At 42.0% G+C, this 23,904-nt stretch overlaps 1 protein-coding gene across 8 annotated transcripts in view; it reads right to left on the bottom strand.

Moving 5' to 3' along the window:
* The window catches only part of LOC129837697 (myocyte-specific enhancer factor 2D homolog), an 81,992-nt gene extending 58,925 nt beyond the window's left edge, over window positions 1-23,067 (bottom strand). For 3 of the 8 annotated variants that reach the window (XM_055904068.1, XM_055904074.1, XM_055904073.1), the window contains exon 1: window positions 22,840-23,066. The gene's annotated coding sequence lies outside the window, so the exon portion shown is untranslated. Of the gene's footprint in view, window positions 1-581; window positions 796-19,697; window positions 19,797-22,839 lie in introns of those variants that run through there. The other 5 variants (XM_055904075.1, XM_055904076.1, XM_055904070.1 and 2 more) reach the window with 4 other exon arrangements.
* Window positions 23,068-23,904: the final 837 nt, after the last annotated feature.

Here is a 23,904-nt window from a genome sequence, read left to right as displayed (position 1 = left end):
GCATATTAGCACAATGCTAACATTTAAAAACTCTCAAAGTGAAAAAGCATACGCTTAGGCTAGATGGCACTTGGATGAAAACTGGCTACCAAAAATCTATCAAATAAACCATATGTCACTTAGGCCTACTTAGGCCTACTGAGCCACTGCTGTAGAAGAAGTGGGGAACTCACAAAGTAGGCTTTACCAAACCACCAGTATGGAAACTGTTAGTGAAGCACAAGCCACACAGTAAGTCACCTCACAGTCTTTGACATCTGCCATCACTAGCTTCCTATACTGATTACGAAACCACAAAAGCAAAAAATAAAACACAGTAACTACCCTGAACGTGTGGCTGTTCTGTGAAAGAATATGCTGAAAGCACAGTCTTATAGTAATATTATTCCACCAAGACAACCTTTTTTCATTAGAACTTAAGCCAGAGGAGAGGCCTCAGACTGTGCTCAGGAGAGACATTTTTCTGTTTTAAATTCATTAGGCATTTAGTAAGAGCAACATTTGAGTTAATGCACAAGTCACGTTGTAAGGAAGTAACAAATCTTATATGAAAATGCAATGCCGGTATTGGTTGCCCTTACCCTTGGCTGATCAGTGGGCCGCAGTCAAAAAACAGAGGCGCAAGTTTAAAAAGACTCTTTAAAAAGCAGAAAGCACCAGCAAGCACTCTGAATTGAATCCAAAAGACTCTTGGTTACAGTGGCATCCAGAGCATTCTAAGTCAAAGTTCAGGCATATTCCCAATGAGAGGGGTCCAAACAAAGTGTGGTGTGTCCATCCTGCACACAACTGGTAGAAATGACAACTGCAGCAGAGCCCCTCACACTGGAGACCCACTCCCCAGGCTCGCTTTCCCTCTGGACAACCAATCCCCCTTCCATCCCCTGGTCAATCCCCCCCCCCCCCTCGTCCTCCCGGTCAACCCCTTATCATACTCATCCTAGGTCACCCTTTGCCCTAATATGCAGTTAGGCTGTGTAGTTTATCAGATCCCCTATACCCCCCCCCCCACCTCTATTCCCTGGCCGGTACATGTGTGTACATTCTCCCTTCGGATTCACAAGCTGCTGTAAGTGCAGTGGCAGCTGCCCCTACACACCTTTTGTTCCAACAGCCCCTCTCCCCCTACCCCCTGTCATCTCCTCACACATGCTCAGCTGTTGAAAGGTTGGGCACACCGGACTTGTGCTGATCTATGCAGCCCCAAATCTGTAGATGTTCTGAAATGGTCTTTTGACCTGTCTTTTCTTTTACACATGTTGCGTGTAGTCACATATTTTGCCTCTAAAATTGCTATTATGTCATGCAAGAAGGCAAAACTTTCAAGGGTACAACTGAAGGCTCTGACTTGATTAGCTATAATCTCACAATCAAGCCCAATTAAAAGCTGGAAAACTGGAGAAATCTACACATGTGAGTTGAGAAGTAATGCTATATGAACAAGTTGTCATTTGTGCCTGTTTTCAAGAATGATTCCGCTTCCCAAGGAGTAAATCTCAGGCTGTGCCCTATCATGACCTTCAAATCTCTGAGGGGGTCGAGAGGGTGTGGGAAATGGGAGGCCAGGAGTCTGTTGAAGTTGTGTCATTGAGTTTCCACAAAATACAGCAAATATCTTTATTGGTAAAGGCAAGTCTATGTCCAGAACCCAACTGGTTAATAAAGGGTTGAAATTCCGAGGAGCAATCTCATCTTGAAGCAACAACTCATATGGATACATCTGAGGGAAGGAAAAGAAATGGCTCCCTTTGAGTATCAGAGAGGAAATATGCACATGGATGGGGGAAATGCACAACAGCCCTAAACACAACAAGACACTTTGAGGACACAATTACTTCCACAACAAACACCAGTGATTGGTAATGGCCTTATCTCGCTGCCCCTCTCCAGGTTTTTCCCTTCCTCTCCTCTTATCGTCTATGTGCTAGCAAGGCAGACTGGGGCTCTCCATGTTGAACACATTGTGTTGGCCCAAAGCCTAATAAGGGGATCCATGTGACTGCCTCCTCTCTTCCGGTGACTAATGTGAATGCTGCCCAGGACTATGTGGTGCTGCTGGCCCACGTGTGGTGGTGGAGTATGGGCGTCAAGAAGGGAGAGGGGTGGTGGTAACGCTGCAGTATGGAGAGTATGGAGAGAATTAAAGAACGAAGGCATTTACTTTTTCCCTGAATAAAGTCACATACCAAATTGGCAAAGTCACAATACCAAATGTATCATTGAATTATTATGCTGAAAGATAGTGATGGGGGAAAACAGAGTTACATATCGTGATATTATTTTTGGCAAGATATTGTATTGTTTTGACAGTATCACAATATTATTTTGCGCTAGTTGGCTGTACCTGCACCAAAACGCCAGTATTTTTACTTCTTCCAAAACTCTCTTGTCCCGCTGCAGAAGACATCTGGTGAGCAATATGTTTAGAGCATTGAATCTCAATAAAGTCACAGTATCGAATGGCAATACATATAGAATCGTGAGAATCAAAATACATATTCTATCGGAACCTAAGTATTGTGATAATATCATATCGTAAGGTCCCTTTCGATACCCAACCATACCTAAGGGACATTTTGTTTTAGAAAAGGACATGCAAATAAACATCCACAGAGCTCTTCCACCTCTCTGTGCTGGACAGCTGCTTACCCTAGGAGTCCAGATTCACTTCGCTCAGGGTCTACCTGAACGATGATTGAAAGGATCAAGTCTGTTAATCAGCGCACTGAGCGCAGCCCCTTTAATAAAGCAGGTTCTTTGCTCTTTGCGCTATGGCTTTAGAGCATGCAGAGTAAAGCACCTGCTCCACTTACTCATTCATTGCTAGAGCTGTCTGGGCTGCATTAGCTTCCCACTCATGCTGCACAGAAGTTAACACACTTGAAAAATGCAACACAGCATGTAGAAATATTGAAACTGTTCATTACTGTTCACAAAATAATGTCCATACAGGCTAGAATACTTTTACAATGCAAGACGACACCGGTAGAATCCAGCTTTAAATTGTAGGTTAACCTTCCTTGCTAGCTTAGGCTACAGCTGAATTTAGTACCCTAGTACTTTGTTTGTGATAACCATAATGCAAAATATGCTGATTTCAAAGCTGATTGTCACCACAAAAACTTTATTAATTCACTTCGTCTACCTCGCCACCAAAAACTCATTCACTTCTTCGTCTCCCTTGCCTACCGGCTGGTTTACACTAGACTCCCTAGCCACATTCTGCCTCAGCAAATGACCTCATTACATTTCTTAAAGAGGCAGCGCATACATTTATGAAAGGTTAGATTGCTTCTTCTATGCAAATGTTTGTTTTACCCCTTTTTCGTGGTATACTACCAATTAGTTACAGTCCTGTCATGTCGCTGCAACTCCGGTACGGACTCGGGAGAGGCGAAGGTCGAGAGCCATGCGTCCTCCAAAACACAACCCGCCCAAGCCGCACTGCTTCTTGACACAAAGCATGATTAATCTGGAAGCCAGCCGCACCAATGTGTCGGAGGAAACACCATACACCTGGTGACCGTGTCAGCGTGCATTGCGCCTGGACAGCCACAGGAGTCGCTAGTGCACGATGGGACAGGAACATCCCTGCCGGCCAAACCCTCCACTAACCCGGAAGACGCTGGGCCAATTGTGCGCCGCCCCATGGGTTCCCCAGTCACGGCCGTCTGCGGCAGAGCCTGGACTCGAACCAGGTTCTCTAGTGGCACAGCTAGTGGCACAGCCACTCGGGATGCCATGTGCAAATGTTGATGATCAGTACAATAAAGTAATGTTCTCCTAGCAGTTGCCAAGAAAATAAGTCTGTAGCCCCATGAAATCAGCTAAAACAAGCTCAATAACTCAATGCATGCACACAGTATTGAATAATATCCATTCACCTGTATTGTTAAGACCTATGCTACATCTTGATTTACCCTGTTTCATCAATAGAGATTTACCATGTTGTTTTGTAGTTAGATTGTTTTTACCAAAGTCAAATTGAGTGTATCATTGTATAATTGATTCAATTAATGCATGCATAGCAAAACAAATGTTTACAAACATTTGCAAATATAATGATACTGAACTCAAAAGATGCCCAACAATTGAACAGAACAGTAGCTGAGTTTATCTGTCTGAATCAAGTGCCATTCTGTGACTTGCTAATATACTTTTTGTTGTTGTTGCTATGGTACCGTTTTGGTATTTAGTATCATGATGGTATCAAGTATTGTGATACTAAACCTGGTATCGGTATCAAAGTCAAAATTCTGGTATCTTGACAACACTAACTTACAAAGTACACTTTTAAAATAAAATAAAGGAATAGAAAATTAACCATGAAAGGTGTGTCTTTAGAAGGAACTCTCTGCTCTAACAGTATAACAGGAAATTCACAGATGCTTTGTTCAATAGAAGCCCATTTGGTACTCTCTTTGTAAGTGACTAATAGATTTGTGAACAAACATCATATGCTTTCAAGTGTTTGACAATGAATACCCTAATTATGCAAATCTGCTTCCTTCTCAGGGACCGCACAAAAATAACTAATTTTAAAAAACTGCAGTACAGTATTTATATTTCGTGACAATTGATATTACAATTGTGTCAACCATAACAACAATAACTTTTCAGTAACATGTGAAAACAATGTTCTCTAATGCATTATTATAGGGGAATAATCTGCAGGGTAAAAGGAGTAAACCCTGAAACTCTCACCTGAGGTGAGACTTGACAGACATTCCTTCAGGGTTTGACCATTCAGAACAATTTTCAGTCCTAGGCGTCAACAGCTGCCACCAAGATATTTATGGATTCTCAAAAGAAAGACGCCAACACATCCAACCCACTTTACCCTAAACAGCCTTCCAACATCATTAACATTTAGTAACTAATATGATCTCATTCATGAATATCAACAGTGCTTGGAGAGAAAACCAAAGGACTTGACCCAAATTCTCTGAACAAGACTACTGTCCAACAACAACAACATGGATTTCTGTTAGTGTCCCTCCCTGAGAGCCTTGCCTCATTCTCCTAATCAGGGGAAATTTGGTATCTCCCAGCCCTGGGCGCAGTCACAGCTAAAGGGTAAAGTTCAAGAGGCGCGGGACGAGTCCTAACAGACGTGTCAACCTGTTCCCTTCAGCCACGCCTCGCTCAGCTGCCACCACAAAGGTCCCCTGCCTTCACACACTGAGGCAGTCGCCAGCCACGACACTCAGAGACTACCACACACCAGAATGACCAACCTGGGAGGTGGCGGACATTTAGTCTAGGCTGAGACAGAATGAGACAACATTTATACGCAAAGGTTTATCAACAGCGTCCTCAGGAAGTTGTTTTGATTGTGAAGAGTAGGATATTTCAATAAAACCAATGCCTGTGGTCTAATTATTTTGTAAAGACAAATAATGGAATCAATGTAAGAATAGAATCATGATATCGGCTTAAATTGAGCATATGTTGAAAATCCAATTTCAGTATACTTGATGTTGAATATCTGTATGAATCTACTACAGCCTTCAGTATATACATGATCACTGGATTAAAAAAATAAGTGTCAAAAACAAGAAAGGATACAGAGTCCACATTCTAATCTGTGGTGATGGGTATTAGGCTTGGGCGGTATACCTTATACCGGGGTATTTGCAAATAGCCACAAGATATTTTAAGTTTTTCAATACATTTTAATATTTGCAGCAATTTTTATTTTGTAAATACCTGCAGTCAACTTGTGCAATGCGTTAGGAGATAAAGCAGATTGCATTCTTCATTTCACCTTATTTTATATTATGAAGCTTACCTTAGTTTCCCAGAACAGTTGAGACAGTCATGTGTGTGTTTGTAAATAGCACGGGAGAAAGCGGGAGCAGGTGAGTCCAGCTGTGCATTGACAGGGGTCACGTTTTATATTGAAAGTCAGTGTTTTTTACTTCACATTTTTACTAAATACATTAGTGCAACACATTCAGCAGAAAATAGCATACTTTTCATCAGATGACAAAAGAAGTGCAAAGCTATTTGGCTGGCAGCCACACAAGTAAATGAGCTTACAATGAAAAAGCAAGGTATTTATTTCCAAAACAATGCATGGCCATCATATTTCTAATGTTTAGGTCTATCATAGAAAGAATGTAGACAGCTACATTTCCTAATGTTTTGCTTAAAGATAATCTTGCATTTTACCAGAGTAAAATTGGTTGGCTACACTGGGAAAATTATGGAGAAAAGTAGCTACACATCAGTCAGGGTGCTGTCTGCTGATAAAATGCACGTCCATGAATTGTCATCGGAGTTTAGAAATGCAACTGAGGCACAAAATGTGTCTAATGCCGAGCAGAAATTACAACAAGAAACATTTTAGATGAGCGTTTACAAAACGCAGCAAAATATTTACGCATTTTATATTTTTTACCTGCGTGAAAAATGTATAATTATGTTTTAGCAAGTTAAAATTAGGGGTCGTGTTATCTAAGTAAGTGGCTGAATTAATAAGGTGACGAGGCATCATATTGTGTTTGCTTTCTGCCATGTTCGAGAAGTTAAAGCACTTTGGATGAGGTATTTGTACATCTGCCACTGCCATCTTGATTTCCTTTGCCCTAGCAACTCCAGACAGACACAGTGTGTAGACATGCTGCTGGTGAGCCAGTACTGTTCTTCCTTCAGACAAGCATGCATCAAAACTTTGTTCATTTTGCACAATGTCTCTCGTTCACATTCGCTTGTAAAATTTCCAAACTCACCAAAAATGACATGTGGTAGCTCCTACATATATATGTATAACTTTATGAGCCGGTTTGCCTGTCTTTGCAATTCGTTTATTTTCATTTTTCGCTCATTATCAAATTTAGCTAGCAGCCTTCATGGAAATTCGCTATTACTTGTGCTAATTTTGTTAGCATTCTGGGAATAGACGCCCAATGTGCTTTTTGGTGTCCTCTTGTGTACTAAGCCTGTAATACCGTAAATCTCGGGGTGAGAGAAGGACGGTAATGAAGATATGACAATTTGGATACCGCCCAACCCTAATGGATATTTCTAGCCATTAGATTCAAAGGGAAAGTATTGTCCTAGAAGATTCAAAATAGGATTTAACAGAAGAGGAAACCTGTGCTTTTTCAGTAAACCTTTTTCATATTGGGTCCAGAAGTCTGTCCTTCAGATCACAATGGACTGGTATGGACCACAAGACCTGTGCTAGATGACTACTTCGGTATTTAAGATGGAGGCAGCTGACCCCAAGGGAAAATAAGAATGGGGGGTATATGAGCTGCTCGGCATGGCACTGCGCGACAATGTAGATGAGGCGCTGTGTTGGGCACAAACAAATCACCCAGGCAACGAGAAGTTTGATGTACACAGTGGGACGGAGAAGCCTCCACACAAACACCTCCCTTCCTTATCCCCCATCTAGCATGACACACACACACACACACACACACACACACACACACACACACACACACACACACACACACACACACACACACACTTCTCCTCAGAAACAGCTGACGTTTTAACAGACTTCTAACAGCTGACAGGCTATAGGTGGGTCAGAGGGGACCCTTTATAACCCCCCTTCCTCTCCTCTTAGTCCCCAGCTCCATAATTCCTCTGAGCCGCACACACACACACAGACATGCACACAGAGTCCCATTTCCGCACCTGTTGTGACTCCATAGGAATTGTACTGCATGAAAAACCCAGCTTTACCAGTAACCACCCGTCCAACTCAGTTGACCTCTCCATCTCTAACCCACCTATTCTCTGGACCTTTAAAAAGAGCTTTATGACCTGACAGCATGTGTTGGAGAGGCTTGGTTTGACCATGCGGCTCAGTGTGTGGGCACTGTGTACAGTATGTGGGAACAGCAACACATGCTACTCTGGTGTTGACTATAACTATGGTACAAGCAAACCCGCTAAGCTCCTTTTTTGCTTCCCTTACGGATGTCCTGAGTGGTATTTCCAAACAACAAGACCACAAAGGAAATAAACCATTGACTACGGTTTTAATCCACAATCATTTCTCAATGTTTTTATGTAATCTGTAGACAATGTTACATGATGCCCTATTTTGTATTACATTTTTGCTTTCAATTATTAAATAATACATTAATTACAGGTATACAAGCAAGATGTGCTTAACCTTCTCAGAAGCATATTAGACTGACACACACAATGAAGTTCACATTCAAAATAGAATGGACAACAGTGGCCTTATGAGAAAAGAATGTCCAAAATGAATTGCAGCAAGATGCCAGTTTTCCAGGTAGTGGTAGGTCAAAGTAGCTGAAGGGGCCTTGGGCTGCAGTTAAACTACCAGTGGATGCAGCGCTCTTCTTACAGGGAGCTGTGATCACAGAGTATCTAGGGTGACAGACTGACTGAAAGGCTCGTGAAAGTTGAATTGTGAGGGAATGCTGTCTTCATATTTAGGACAAGTAGACAGTTTGTAAAGGGGTAAAGCTCTAGAAGAGAGGGGATTTGAAAGCACAGCACTTCTTTGGATTGGATGGGAAAACCAACCATGGGTTGAAGAAAATAATTTAGGATTTAGGTATTCTTGCTGTGTGTGCAAAATGGAGCAGAAAACTCTCACTCCTGTCACTTACCTTCTCACCCTCCAATTTCTCCATCTATCCTTGCTGAATCTCTTCCATTTTCTCCCAATATTTTTCTTCCTCTCCATACTTCTCTATTTCTCTTTCTTTCTGAAGTAAATGAGACTGTTGGCTTTTAGCTGTAATGTGATAACCATTTCAATTATATAAACAATAGCCAGACTCCTCCATAAGAAGGAGTGGTTAAGATTCACTTGGAGTGTCGAGGCCAAAGCACACATGGAAGCTGACTTGTAAACACATAGCGTGTGTGTTAGAAAGTGAGTGTGTGTGTCTCAGTGGATAGATGTCTCTGTGTGTGCACATATGACTGTGTGTGGGATGAAGAGCATAAAGAGGCCTGGGAGAGAGAGAGGTGAGGACGAGTCAGTCAGCAAACACGCTGAAATGAAATGTTATCTAATACATGGAGAGGAACGGTGAGGCTACCGGTTAAAAATAGTGTATTCTTCTCACCATCTATAACGTCACTGCATTTGCCCCATGGCAAACTAACTGACCACCTGCATTGCTATAGTCTGGACGCCTGTTGAATTAGAATTCAATGGATTTCCTTTGGGATTGTATTGTGGTGAATAGGGGAAAGGTTTTGAGAGTCATAAGCTAGGTTTCCATCGAACTGGAAAAAGATTTTCATTAGAACATAAAAAAAATCTGCATAAAAACAATATGCACCAGAGATGTGTTTCCATCAAAATGGACTATTTGCGGATAAAAGGCTGTGTGTGATGACATAGCGCACATAAAAATTACTTTTGCGGTTATACTCTATGCCGGATAAAAAATAAAAAATAAAAAGTTAAATGGGTTTCCATCGCATTTTCTACTCTACTGACGGTTTTGTCACAACAAATGTAGCGTTATATAGCGAATGTGCCAACTCTGGTATTGGCATGTGCGCCTAAGCCAACAGCTCGCAGATACAGTGTGGGTATAGCCGACAAAAAAGCAAGATTATTGTACTTGTCAAACGGCAGCCAAACATCAAACTTTGTCACATGCACCGAATACAACAAGTGTAGACCTTACTGTGAAATGCTTACTTACAAGCCATTAACCAACAGTGCAGTTCATAATGAGTTAAGAAAATATTTACCAAATAAACCAAAGCTAAAAATAATAAAAAGTAACAATAAAATAACAATAGCGAGGCTGTATACAGGGGATACCGGTACTGAGTCAGTGTGCGGGGGTACAGGTTATTTGAGGTAATTAGTAAATATAGGTAGCGGTGAAGTAACTATGCATAGATATTAAACAGCGAGTAGCAGCAGTGTAGAAAACAAAATGGAGGGGGGACGGGGGGCGTCAATGTAAATAGTCCAGTGGCCATTTTATTAATTGTTCAGCAGTCTTATGGCTTGGGGGTAGAAGCTGTTAATGAGCTTTTTGGTCCTAGACTTGGCGCTCCGGTACCGCTTGCCACGTGGTAGCAGAGAAAACAGTCTATGACTTGGGTGACCTGAGTCCCTGACAATTTTATGGGCTTTCCTCTGACACCGCCTATTATATAGGTCCTGGACGGCAGGAAGCTTGGCCCCAGTGATGTACTGGGCCGTCTACACTACCCTCTGTAGCGCCTTAAGGCCAGATGCCGAGCAGTTGCCATACCAGGCGGTGATGCAACCGGTCAAGACCTTTTTGAGGATCTGGGGACCCATGCCAAATATTTTCAGTCTCCTGAGGGGTAAAAGGTTTTGTTGTGTGCTCTCCACGACTGTCTGTGTGTGTTTGGACCATGATAGTTCGTTGGTGATGTGGACACCAAGGAACTTGAAACTCTGAACCCGCTCCACTACAGCACATCGATGTTAATGCGGGCCTGTCGGCCCACCTTTTCCTGTAGTCCACGATCAGCTCCTTTGTCTTGCTCACATTGGGGGGAGGGGTTGTTGTCCTGGCACCACACTGCCAGTTCTCTGACCTCCTCCCTATAAGCGGTCTCATCATTGTCGGTGATCAGGCCTACCACCGTTGTATCGTCAGCAAACTTAATGATGGTGTTGGAGTCATGATTGGCCATGCAGAGGGGACTAAGTACACACCCCTGAGGGGCCTCAGTGTTGAGGATCAGCGTGGCAGACGTGGTGTTGCCTAACCTTACCACCTGGGGGCGGCCCGTCAGGAAGTCCAGGATCCAGTTGCAGAGGGAGGTGTTTAGTCCCAGGGTCCTTAGCATAGTGATGAACTTCGTGGGCACTATGGTGTTGAACGCTGAGCTGTAGTCAATGAACAGCATTCTCACATAGGTGTTCCTTTTGTCCAGGTGGGAAAGGGCAGTGTGGAATGTGATTGAGATTGCGTCATCTGTGGATCTGTTGGTGCGGTATGCGAATTGTAGTGGGTCTAGGGTTTCCGGGAGGATGCTGTTGATGTGAGCCATGACAAGCCTTTCAAAGGACTTCATGGCTACCGACGTGGGTGCTACGGGGCGGAAATCATTTAGGCAGGTTACCTTTGCTTCCTTGGGCACAGGGACTATCGTGGTCTGCTTGAAACATGTAGGCATTACAGACTCGGACAGGGAGAGGATGAAAATGTCAGTGCAGACACTTGACAGTTGGTCAGCGCATGCTTTGAGTAGACGTCCTGGTAATCGGTATGGCCCCGCGGCTTTGTGAATGTTGACCTGTTTAAAAGTCTTGCTCACATAGGCTACCAAGAGCATTATTACATAGTCATCCAGAACAGCTGGTGCTCTCGTGCCTGCTTCAGTGTTGTTGCCTCAAAGCGAGCATAAAAGGCATTTAGCTCGTCTGGTAGTCTCGCGTCACTGGGCAGCTCGCGTCTGGGTTTCCGTTTGTAGTCCGTAATAGTTTAAGCCCTGCCACATCCGACAAGCGTCAGAACCGGTGTAGTAGGATTTAATCTTAATCCTGTATTGACGTTTTGCTTGTTTGATGGTTCGTCTGAGGGCATAGCAGGATTTCTTATAAGCGTCCGGATTAGTGTCCCGCTCCTTGAAAGCGGCAGCTCTAGCCTTTAGCTTGATGTGGATGTTGCCTGTAATCCATGGCTTCTGGTTGGGATATGTACATACGGTCACTGTGGGGATGACGTCGTCGATGCACTTATTGATGAAGCCGATGACTGAGGTGGTATACTCATCAATGCCATTGGATGAATCCTGGAACATATTCCAGTCTGTGTTAGCAAAACAGTCCTGTAGCGTAGCATCCGCGTCATCTGACCACTTTCGTATTGAGCGAGTCACTGGTACCTCCTGCTTTAGTTTTTGCTTGTAAGCAGGAATCAAGAGGATAGAATTATGGTAGATTTGCCAAATGGAGGGCAGGGGAGAGCTTTTTATGCATCTCTGTGTGTGGAGTAAAGGTGGTCTAGAGTTTTTTTGTTGGACATGTGACATGCTGGTAAAAATGTTGTCAAACTGATATAAGTCTGCCTGCATTAAAGTCCCCGGCCACTAGGAGCGCCGCTTCTGGATGAGAATTTTCTTGTTTGCTTATGGTCTTATTGAGTTGGTTGAGTGTGGTCTTAGTGCCAGCATCGGTCTGTGGTGGTAAATAGATGGCTAAGAATAATATATGAGAACTCTCTTGGTAGATAGTGTGGTCTACAGCTTATCATAAGGTACTCTACCTCAGGCGAGCAATACCTTGAGACTTCTTTAATATTAGACAGCTGTTATTGACAAATAGACACACACACCCCTCGTCTTACCAGACATAGCTTCTTCTCTGTTCTGCCGGAGCATGGAAAATCCTACCAGCTTTATATTATCCGTATCAACGACTCGGTGAAACATAGGATATTACAGTTTTTAATGTCCTGTTGGTTGGATAATCGTAAGTCATCCATTTTATTTTCCAATGATTGCATGTTAACCAGAAGAACGGATGGCAGTGGGAGTTTACGCAAATGACGGGGATTTGGGCCTGTTCCCGGGAAACCAGTATATCCTTCTCATCGGACTCGTTAAATAAAAAAGCTTCTTCCAGTTCGTGGTGAGTAATCGCTGTTCTGATGTCCAGAAGTTATTTTCGGTCATAAGAGACAGTAGCAGCAAAATGATGTACTAAATAAATTAAAAAATAAGTTACAAACGCAAAAAAACAAACTAAATATCACAGTTGGTTAGGAGCATGTAAACCGTCAGCCATCCTCTTCCGCGCCATCTTTCAACAGAATAAGACCCTCGTTATTTATTGGAAAGGAGCATCAAGCTCATCACCGTGCACTTTCACCATCCTGTCAAATTCATCATCATATATGTCATCTGTAGCCTAATAAACTGCATGCTTTCCCAAGTCGTAGTTGGAGGACCACACAGTCATGCCACCGCAATTTCACGCATATTTAATTTTATAGAAACAAACAGATCCCACCTTATTTTGTTTGGTCTACATTTGGAAAGTTGACCAGCAAATTAGCTGTTTCCATCAGGCATGTCATGACATTTTATATCCGACATATACTTTACTCGCATAAAAAGGTTGGATGCAAACCTGGTTATAGACTGTATTTCAGTGGTCCAAAGGGTGTATTATGACAAGTCGTCTGCCATTTCAACACTTGTTCCATTGTAACATCAGATTGCCTTTCCCAATTGTTGTCCACACTACTCAGATTGCTGCTGGGGATCAGTACCAGACCAGTATGCTCACACACACACACACAAAATGGGAAGTGTGTCACTTTGGAAGGGTGGAGAGGGGATTTTTTACTCTCCCCCTCTATCTCTGACTCACTGGAACCATTCCCAGCTCTGGGTAATGGCTGCTTCACAAGAGAAAAGGAATAAGCCAGTCATCTTCCCTCCCAACGTAAACTAACACACCCTGCATGGAGCGCACGGCTAACTCAAAGAGCCCTGTGCAGATGGCCCCATTACTGTACAACCATAAAACTCTACCACGCCCCAGTGAGGAAAGGGTGATATACATTCAATTGAGGGCACAACTTACAGCATATGCCGTAAATCAGTGACATGAGAAATGTAAGACACAGGTTTGGGAGGAATAAGAAAAATAAAAAAATAAGGGAGTTTGGAAAAGATGAAGACCAAGTAATGGCAGGACTTGAGATCAAAGGGAAAGAGGGAGAGAAGAAGGCGAGAGGTGTGTGAGAGGTGGACGTGTAGTGTTTCAGCTCTTGGGCCGGGCGCTTGCCGTTTCAGCTGTGCTGAAGTGATGGCCATCCCCTGCTCTCGCAACACTGTAACCCTGACAGCACAGCGGCATAGCTGGCGATTGGTCTCACTTGCTCTTTTTCTCTTTGTCTCTAAATTTGGATTATTATAGTTCTCTACAGTTGTGGAAGCCTCTTTTCTCCCTCTTTCTTTCTACTTTTGTCTCTCTCCTGGATGCTTTTGAACTCTCGTAGCAATGACAGATCTTCCCACTGTAATTTAAGTTTTCACATTGTCCAATGGATTCAGCTGTATTTTCCAAAGAACACAGGTTGCATTTCCCAAAGGCTTCATCCTATACTCTGATTAAATACAGTTCACTGGTGGTGGCTGATCCTGATCCAACGTCCTGTCCCCTTACATTAAATCTAACATTACCTGAACACACTGGTTCAGGTTAGTTATGAACCATGTTTGTTTGGGAGCCGCTGTGAGGAAAGGAGACAAGACCATCACCATAATTACTCTGCATTGAGGGAAGGTTGCCTCTTTCTGGTTCCTCTAAAAAGCTCCTCCATTTGTGCATAACTCAATAGATTTTCTAAATACTGTTCTCATTACCTTTTTTCTTTGACATCTTTTCTGTAGAAAATGACAGAAAAAAGGCTTGCCTGATTTTAACTGAATGAACACAAAATGTAATTACATTGACTCCAGTCAAGGTCACGCTGGCCCCAGTGTGGTGTAGTGTAACACTTTGTGTTCCAAATCCTTGCTCATCTCAGACTAATTTGTTAATGATAATCTTGCATATGTGTACAGCTAAGTTGCATTTAGCCTACATAGGTTGTGATGTCTTGATCCCACCGCCCCTTGATCCCACCAAAGACCCCCAAAAAAGCCCATTCGGTTGGCTTTATCCAAGATTACCCTTTCTATTCGCAAAGAGTATATTAAGAGGAGGGAAATTCGACTTATTCTGGATAAAGCCTCTGGCAAAACAACTGAGTGATAGAGAAGAACAATGAAAACAAAAGGATATGGACACCGTCATGAAACGGAATGAGGGAGTTTTAATATACTCCTCCAGATTCCATAATCCCAGATAAAAATACATGTTACGTGCATTCACCATTTTGATTTATTCATCTGTTTCTACCTACTAGCCAAAAGGAGGTCAACCCAGATTTCAATGTTTTGCTCCAAAGCTGTATATTTCAAGCAATGTCTTTAGAGGCGGACTGGATAAATGTAGTGCCCTGAGCAGAGTATTTTTTAGAGAAAATCAACAACTGGGTGTAAGGATTTACCATTCATTTTTTTCTCTTCAGCTATATTTTTATGAAACAGATCCTCATGGATTGATCACTGTAAGCTATAACCTGATGCATGATTGACATACATATAGAAACATGGTGCGCAAACCAATCACAAGACAATGGTATCTGGTGATAAACCAACTTTTGAAGAACTGTTAAGATGGGTCATTTCAGTGAATTTAGCTGCCCTTGCAAGAACCACGGAAGATCTCTTCATCTTTAGGAGTCCATCTAATCAATGTGAGATGTTAACATGCTAACTAATGCTGTTACCGCAATAAGGATCAAGTGTGACCATTTGGAGCTGAGACATACATAAAAAAACATGTTATTTTAGCTATGGTAAACTAATGGCTCCAGTGAGAATTGATGAATGCTACCGTATATCAAATGAATAGGGAATCATTGGTATGCTTTTATGACCGGCAGTTCAATGGAACGCTAATCGCTATACCATTTATGGTTTTAAGTCTATGGTTGAATTCTAAGCAGAGATTTGGAACCTAACTTCCCCTTCAAGACGCGAGCAGCTGCTATTTTTGTTGTAAGCTGACATCGGTGGTCGCACAAAAGCAACCACCTCGTTTCAGGGAACTAGTTTTTCAGAGTGACACCAGTCAGTTCTCATAGTTTTTCAGTTCAGAGAACGGATGTAACAGATTCAAATGCTCATGAGATTACTCTTTGGTGTGTTGGAACCGTTGGATACATTGCGTCCTTGTACCCAATTAACTGGTGCGAAGTTCTACATGCTCAGGTTGAAGGTGTTTGAACCTCCGCTAGAGAGCAAGCAGCTGTTTCAAGTCAAATAAGGTATTTCTAAATAATATGAGAGGATTTCAGCTGTTTCACTGCTATTCAGGTTATTTCATAACATTCAATCACCTCTGCTTATTCAAAATGACCAAGAAAGGTGGGTGGGAATCAAATCTGAAGGGTAGTAAAAGATGCAAAATGGGAGCCTACAATAGGCTACCTACAATCGTGTTCAGAATATGGCAATCCTCTCTACTTCACCTTTAAAATTGGGGGTATGCCAAGAACCACCGTTTGGAATAAGACTCTACTCCATCAGACCGTTACCAGAATTTTGACTTCGATAGCGATACCAGGTTTAGAATCACAATACTCGATACTAAAATGATATGTCAAAAAAATAAGGCGTTATTAGCCAAAGTCACAGAAAGGCACTTGATCCATACCTTTTGAGTTCAATATCATTACATGCAATTTTTATTTTACTTTGTTTACCACATAATAGTAATAATGTATTTGAATGGTAAATCTCTAGTCTATTGATAAACTGGGTAAATCAAGATGTAGCCTAGGCCTATTCACAATACAGGCAAATCATATTCAATAGGAGTGTGTGTGTATGCGTTGAATTATTGAGCTGATTTGGCTGATTTCATGGAGTTACAGAATAAAAACAATATGTTCACCTTCTATTTGGAACTTATAAATCCCTGATCTGGCTTTCAAGTCTGTCTATGAAAATGCCATTTTTGTTAGATTTAACTAGAACCACACATAATGCACATTCACTAATAATGACTAAGTTCTTGTAGAAGGCATTATAGAAAATTAACACAGGTCTCATAAACAATCTCTCAAGCACAAGCCCAGGTGCTAGTAAGTTAGTGATGGGGTGGAAACAAATCGATAGTTATATATTGGGATATTATTTGACAAAATATTGTATCGTTTTGACAATATAGCAATAAGTATTGTGATAAAATCGTAAGGTCCCTGGCAATTCCCAGCCCAATATATATTGAATAGCCATCTAATCTTTATACTTTAAGTTTACCCAACTTGGATTTATTTGCTAGCTAACAAGGTACAACAGTTGAATTGTTATGAACACACCCTTCTGTCTGTCTCCAACTGTTTGGACAGCATGCTAGCCCGTCCACTTTGTTCAGAAGTTGAAATCAAGTGACCTACCTTATTTCTCAGAATGAGAACGAGTTGCCAATTCCTTACATAAATTGTGCTTTTTTATGGTTATTGCACATTTATAAAACACAGACTAGACAGCTAGCATAACAGTCATTGGTTAAAATGCTGCTAGCAGTATGTGTTACCACCAAGCGACAAACTGAGCATACATTTTCCTGAATCAACGTTCATTGATACTCCCATTTGAGTAGTGTCTGCTCTGCATGCATGGAGTTTAGACATACAAATGGTATCGTTAGAAAGATTCACTTCTCCTCTATTACAGTACAATAATCTCTGAATGTGTTTCGGTGTCCATATGACCAATTGTTGGACCAAACCTAAAATAAAAATAGCGGGTTGAAACCGCTTGTCAGAGAGGAAAAAGTGAGCTCTCATCTTTGTTGTTGTGATTGGCAGGGGCTTGGTATGTGAGTAAAAGGTGCACAGAAGGAGCAGAGGAGGCAAGGCCAAAAAGACAACATGAGAACAAGTGGACAAACACTCATCAAAATAAAAACCTTGATTTTTGCGATATTGGCATTTGAAATATTGCGCTAAAACCTAAATTAGAATGAATCTAAGCCCCGAATCCCAGCCCTAACTGATCAACAACATTTGAATAGAAGAAGCAATCTCTTCTTCTATAAAAAAAAAAAGTGCGCTGTCTCTGTAGTTAAGACCCATGACGTCACACACACACACAGTTCAAGGCTCCAGCAAAGACAATATTGTCTGGGAGAGACACGAAGTGAATGAATCAAGTTTTTGGCGAAAATCTGCTTTCTGCGTTATGGTTTGCATATTACCATAAACAAGGTACTAGGTAAGTGAATTGATGTTAGCTTCAACTGTTATCCGGCAAGGAAAGATAGTCTACAAAACTGGAAGCTACTGATATCATCTTCTTGCATTGTAAAGTGTTCTCACCTGTAATGGACATTGTTTTGCGAACAGTAATTAACAGTTTCAACATTTCTAAGTGTGTAAACTTCTGTGCAGCATAAGTGCTGATGCAGCCCAGACTACCAGTGAAAACAGTGGTTCCGCAGGACAGGCTAAAGCTAGCAAAGAGTAAGTGGAGCATGCACAGTGCTCTCGTGCTATAAGGGGACATCGGCTGCGCTGATAGACTTAATCCTCTCTCAATCAGTAGACAACGGGAGACACATTTGACAGAAGTACCGAAAGCAACAAATTCTAGTACTGAACTGTTTTTCATGACCTATTATCGAAAAAGTACTTTAGTTTCAGCATACTGTGCAACACTAGTTACCACTGATCGGTAGAGAATCTCTGGCTCCAGCATTATCACCATCAACCTGCTCCACTCCATTGTCCAAACCACTCATCCCTAAGCGGGCACTTCAGATCTCCACCTCTCCCAGAGCATCCTAACCCCTCCACTGGCCCATTCCATCCCCCTCTTTCCTTCAGGGACCGTAGGGCCTAGTTGACCTCCCTTGCCCTCTGAACTGGAGCCCTTACTCTCCGCTGCGCCTCTCTGCACATTACCTTAATTGATGTTTAACCCCTGAATCAGCTGCTGATGATGGCTCAATTAAGAGCTTGCTGGAGGAGAGATTAGTCCTGGGTAAGTAAAGAGTTTTCTGCCCTATAGCCGAGGAGAAGCAGAGCTCACTGGGCTTTAATCCTTGTAGGGACAGTTGGGAAACAAAGGTTGCCAGGACTGCTTCCCACATTACACCTCTGTAGGTCTTTGCCCTGTGTGGAGATCCTCTGGCTGCAATTTCAGGATGAAGCATTGAGTGGAGACCATTTTGAAATGACATGGGAAGAGAGGGCATGGATAGGTGAAGCTTGCCAGTATACTTCTCACTTTAAGCGACTGTTGGTCTTAGCCATGATGAAAAGCACTGTTGGCTTGTGGCTCCATTAAGCGACGAGAGAGGGTGACATTTCTTTCCCTTACAGTGTGCTGGAGTAAAGTGAGGCCCTGTGATGATTGAATCACAGCCATAATGGCAGAAGGTAGGACCCTGCTGTGCAGCGGAATTCTTCCTGCTCTCCACACACAGTGTGGGAAAAGCAGTGGGCAAAGCTGCCCTGGAATAAAAAAACACAAAAGAGGCCATGAAACGATCACGGCGAAAGCACACACTCCTTATGTGACACTTGATATAACTAAAATGCTCTCATTCTTTCCAAAGCTGTTGGTTTGTTACAGGTGGAACAATTGGGTTTTTTGGCATGACAATAAGCTGAGGCTATACTTATCTGACCTGACTGAAGTGAAGATAAGACGTCTTCCATCGCAATAGAGCGAGATAACATGAGGTCATCGGTAAGCCAGTGTATGGGGGGGTCAGACAGACATTTAACTTGAACTATCCAGGCATTATTTCAGCCTAGGGTTAGGCAGTGATTAAATCACATCAATATTTGTGTCAGGCAAGGGGTGGCCAGTACACCATTGATTGTCCCAGAGATTAGTGCTTAATTGAAATTACACTGTAATTGGAGGAGAGAAGGCTTTGACCAATAGAATGTTCTGGGCAGCAGATTTAGGGCTATGCTGATCACTTGCTCTTTAGTCTAATCTATAGATTGCTAGACCACCACTTATATCCCTTCTCAAGTATCCTTACTCTCTCTGTGTCTCTGTCATTCCCTCCCTACACAGACGCTCACGCCAAAACAAATATTTTACAAACACACACATATCACACATAAAAATACAGTAATTGTATGGGCACATACTCAAACACTTACATGAAAACATATTCAGTCATTATTCCATATAGACTGCCACATGTGAGATGTCTGAAGAGCACAATAGCTGACCATCTGTGTTTGCAATTCAGCAGGACCCTGCAGCATGAGAGGATGATTGTTATTCCTTGGAGACCGAGTTAACAAGAGGAATCTTCTTTTTTTGACTGGAGCCACCATGTGGCATGGCTATTCTGAGGGTGCCATATAAACATTATGTTTTTACTTGTGTAATTACAGTGTTATTACATAGGTATAAGACCAACTTAATCTAAAGTGTTACCCGTTTGCTTTAATATAATTTAAGTTCGATTTTTGAGTTGCCCGTTATTAAATAGTAAGAGACTTCTCTGGCAGGGGCTAGTAGGATGCCCCCTTGCTTGCGGTCACGCTTCTCAAGCACACAAAAGGCTTTTACTTTGCTGAGCCTAAAAGTTATTTGTCGCTAAAGCCTTTCCTTTCACTGTATGAGGAGAAAGTACACTAGTCTACATACACTCAATCTGCCAATTTAGGCCGTGTGTAGCCTAGTGGTTAGAGCATTGGACTAGTAACCGAAAGGTTGCTAGATCGAATCCCCGAGCTAACAACGTGAAAATCTGTCGTTCTGCCCCAAAACAAGGCAGTTAACCCACTGTTCCGAGGCCGTCATTGAAAATAAGAATTTGTTCTTAACTGACTTGCCTAGTTAAATAAAGGTCAAATAAACAAGTGCATGTTGAGCAAGAAAGAGAAAGAGGATGAGAAAGAATGAAAGAGGATGCAAATCATCCAATTGCAATACCCAAACACTTTAAACTATTTCATGACATCCTTGCAAACTAGGGATTACTTTATGTCGCCTCAATGGTATGATACTAGCACAGCTAATAAACGCCAATAATTGGTGATTGTATGGATGCTGGGATTCTCTTCCTTCATGAGCGCAACAGCCGTGGTGACCGTTCACCAGGAGCTGTCAGAACGATTTATGAAAAGTGTCACAGAGGTTTTGACACGATTACTCTTAATGTCTATGAATTGATTTTACTTAAGGGAGTAGAATGAATAGTTTACTGCATACTTTATTCCTATTGAGAGGCTATTGTTGGTTGTTCCTTCATGGCAGACACGCAGTTCGATGGAATATTTCTCCATCGGCAAGAGAGTTACAGCATAGCAAAGCGCAGAGAGAGTATCAATTTGTCAGAAAAAAAAGTAATTTAAGGAACCTTTGGTATCAACGGAATGCGCTTGTAAGCCAACGTTAATGTTTTGCGTCCATCAAATGGTAAACATTGGCAAAACACATTTGACCTGACAGTATATGAATTTAACGGCGCAAAAATGGTTGCCTGTGGTATATTTGCTGTTTTCTCAAGGGAAAAGTGTCAACAAACTATTGATTTATTCTAAAATCCGGAAACCATTTTGCGCGTGAAAGTGTTGGAGATAGGATGTGTAGACTAAACCTGTGGCACATGCGGGAATGATGGTGGGAGCCTCTAATGATGTCAAAATTGAGGCCAGCACAGGAGACTCATGAGGGCCAGTGTCTTCCAGAAAGACAAGAATAGATAAGGTAGGGGGGGGGGGGGGGGTGTAAAGCTCCCATTAGCTCTGACATCTTGACAATGTCAGAGACAGCAGAGTTATTTTGTATTGGTTGGAATACCCAGTCCATGGCACTGGTCCTGACCCATATCGTCTCAAAGATGAAAACAAATTAGCCTTTATCAGGGTGAAAAGTATCATTTACCTTTTCTTATTTGTTTCTGATCGTGTTCCCTGTCTTACCTGTAAGTACTCCTCAGCGGGAAACACAGGGGCATGTCCTTACCGGGACAGCTCATTGTCCTGTAATCTCCTACTCGGTCTCTGACTGCTCTGAGGTTTGCCAGGGCTGGTGAGAACCACTATCTGGACTGTGTCCCTGAGAACCCCGTCTCTGCCATGTGACACCCTGACGGGAATCACAACGTGCACTATACCTGCCTGCATAGCTGAAACACTCATCAGTTTATGCCCCTCATTTATGGGGGGAGGGGAAATACATTAATACGTTTAATCCCACAAGTGAGACACTAAACTGTCACATATTGAGGGTTAGGCAGAGCATTAATTCAAATCACTAGACTTCCTATGTTACTGTAAAAACAACATGCCAGGGTAAAGGAAAAACTGATAGAATATAATTTCTCTCTCATAGAATATTGGGAAAGAATTCCTAATACAACACGCTAGTTACACTGAAGGTTTAGTCTACACATCCTATCTCCAACACTTTCACGCGCAAAATGGTTTCCGGATTTTAGAATAAATCAATAGTTTGTTGACACTTTTCCCTTGAGAAAACAGCAAATATACCACAGGCAACCATTTTTGCGCCGTTAAATTCATATACTGTCAGGTCAAATGTGTTTTGCCAATGTTTACCATTTGATGGACGCAAAACATTAACGTTGGCTTACAAGCGCATTCCGTTGATACCAAAGGTTCCTTAAATTACTTTTTTTTCTGACAAATTGATACTCTCTCTGCGCTTTGCTATGCTGTAACTCTCTTGCCGATGGAGAAATATTCCATCGAACTGCGTGTCTGCCATGAAGGAACAACCAACAATAGCCTCTCAATAGGAATAAAGTATGCAGTAAACTATTCATTCTACTCCCTTAAGTAAAATCAATTCATAGACATTAAGAGTAATCGTGTCAAAACCTCTGTGACACTTTTCATAAATCGTTCTGACAGCTCCTGGTGAACGGTCACCACGGCTGTTGCGCTCATGAAGGAAGAGAATCCCAGCATCCATACAATCACCAATTATTGGCGTTTATTAGCTGTGCTAGTATCATACCATTGAGGCGACATAAAGTAATCCCTAGTTTGCAAGTAATACAACCCAGCAAGCAAACTCTCCATCATGTAGTCTACCCTTGACACTCAAAATAAAGCACGAGACAGCGCGCGAACACAACACCAAAATATGGTTGCTTGGAGTTGCCCTCAGTTCAATGACATCAGAAAGTGTCTATTCGAAAGCAACATGTTGTTAAATATAAGTTATTCAAAGTAAACAGTTGCCTAATGTTACTGACCAAACACATTCACTAGCAGGTAGCTAACCTGGGTAACGTTAGCGAGCTTGTGAAGAGTGACTTACCCTGTAGAACTGTATCCACATCTGTCTGGTGAAACCGGAGATTCAAAAATATATGACTATGTATTTAAAATGTTGATTGAGGAATACAAATTATGTAAACAGGCTGTCTACCGACGTCAGTAAAAAAAAAATTAAATCATTCGTCTTGAAGTACAAGGTAACTATTTAGTTCTGTCAAACGATACAATGTAGCTGCTGCTGCCCAATCTATCGTGATTGGCACTGCTTCATGATTGACACTAGCCGGACCAATAGGCAAGAGATTTTCGTGTTGTTTAACCAATCACTGGAGACGTCAGAGAATTTGAGTCGTCAACGTGAAGTTAGTAGAAGGTGAACCGTGAAGTAGGAAGGACTAATGGTGAGATCATGTGTGAGTGTATCCCTCCGCCTCTTATGTTTTACTGTAAGAAATAACGTCTCTATTTGAATCATGATATCCATTGTCAATATTGTCTTACTTTTCGAATTTACGCACAGCGTTTGAAACAATGCAGTGTGTCATTTCAATTGTGATGCCAGTGATGTCTTATGTGTTGGCGTTGTAGCCTAATAGCAAAATAAATATTCTCTTTCCTCTTGTAAGGCTATTGAATATGGCCAATAATTTGACTTTTGACTGTTTTCCCCCAATACATTTATCTTGCATTTAGTCTTATTATTTGGCTATATGCTGTTGGACAAAAGTGCATCCATAAGCTCTATAAAGTAGTATTTGGTCCAGCATAACCTACGGAAAGTAACATACAAATCCTGTACAATGGGTATCACCCAATGAGGTAGAATTGGAAACTTCGATTTCTGCGGACTTGAAGGGTAGGTTAACGCACTGAGCGAAAAGCAGAGCAGCGTTTCAATGATGAACTACTTTATCTCATGGCTGCGGAAGAAAATGGTGTTTACAGTGGGGAAAGGTGTGATGCTGGTCTGCATAGAAATGAAAATGTACGGATGTAGTGTGAAGCGCATGACACGCTTGAATGTTAATTTGCTCATAATCATCTGTAAAGTTTTAAGGCTACTTCACCAGTATAAACACGTAATGTTATTCATTCCAGACTAATG

This window comes from Salvelinus fontinalis, chromosome 38, assembly GCF_029448725.1.
Source record: "Salvelinus fontinalis isolate EN_2023a chromosome 38, ASM2944872v1, whole genome shotgun sequence".
In the NCBI taxonomy this organism is placed as follows: domain Eukaryota; kingdom Metazoa; phylum Chordata; class Actinopteri; order Salmoniformes; family Salmonidae; genus Salvelinus; species Salvelinus fontinalis.
This window is presented reverse-complemented; position numbering and strand designations above follow the sequence as displayed.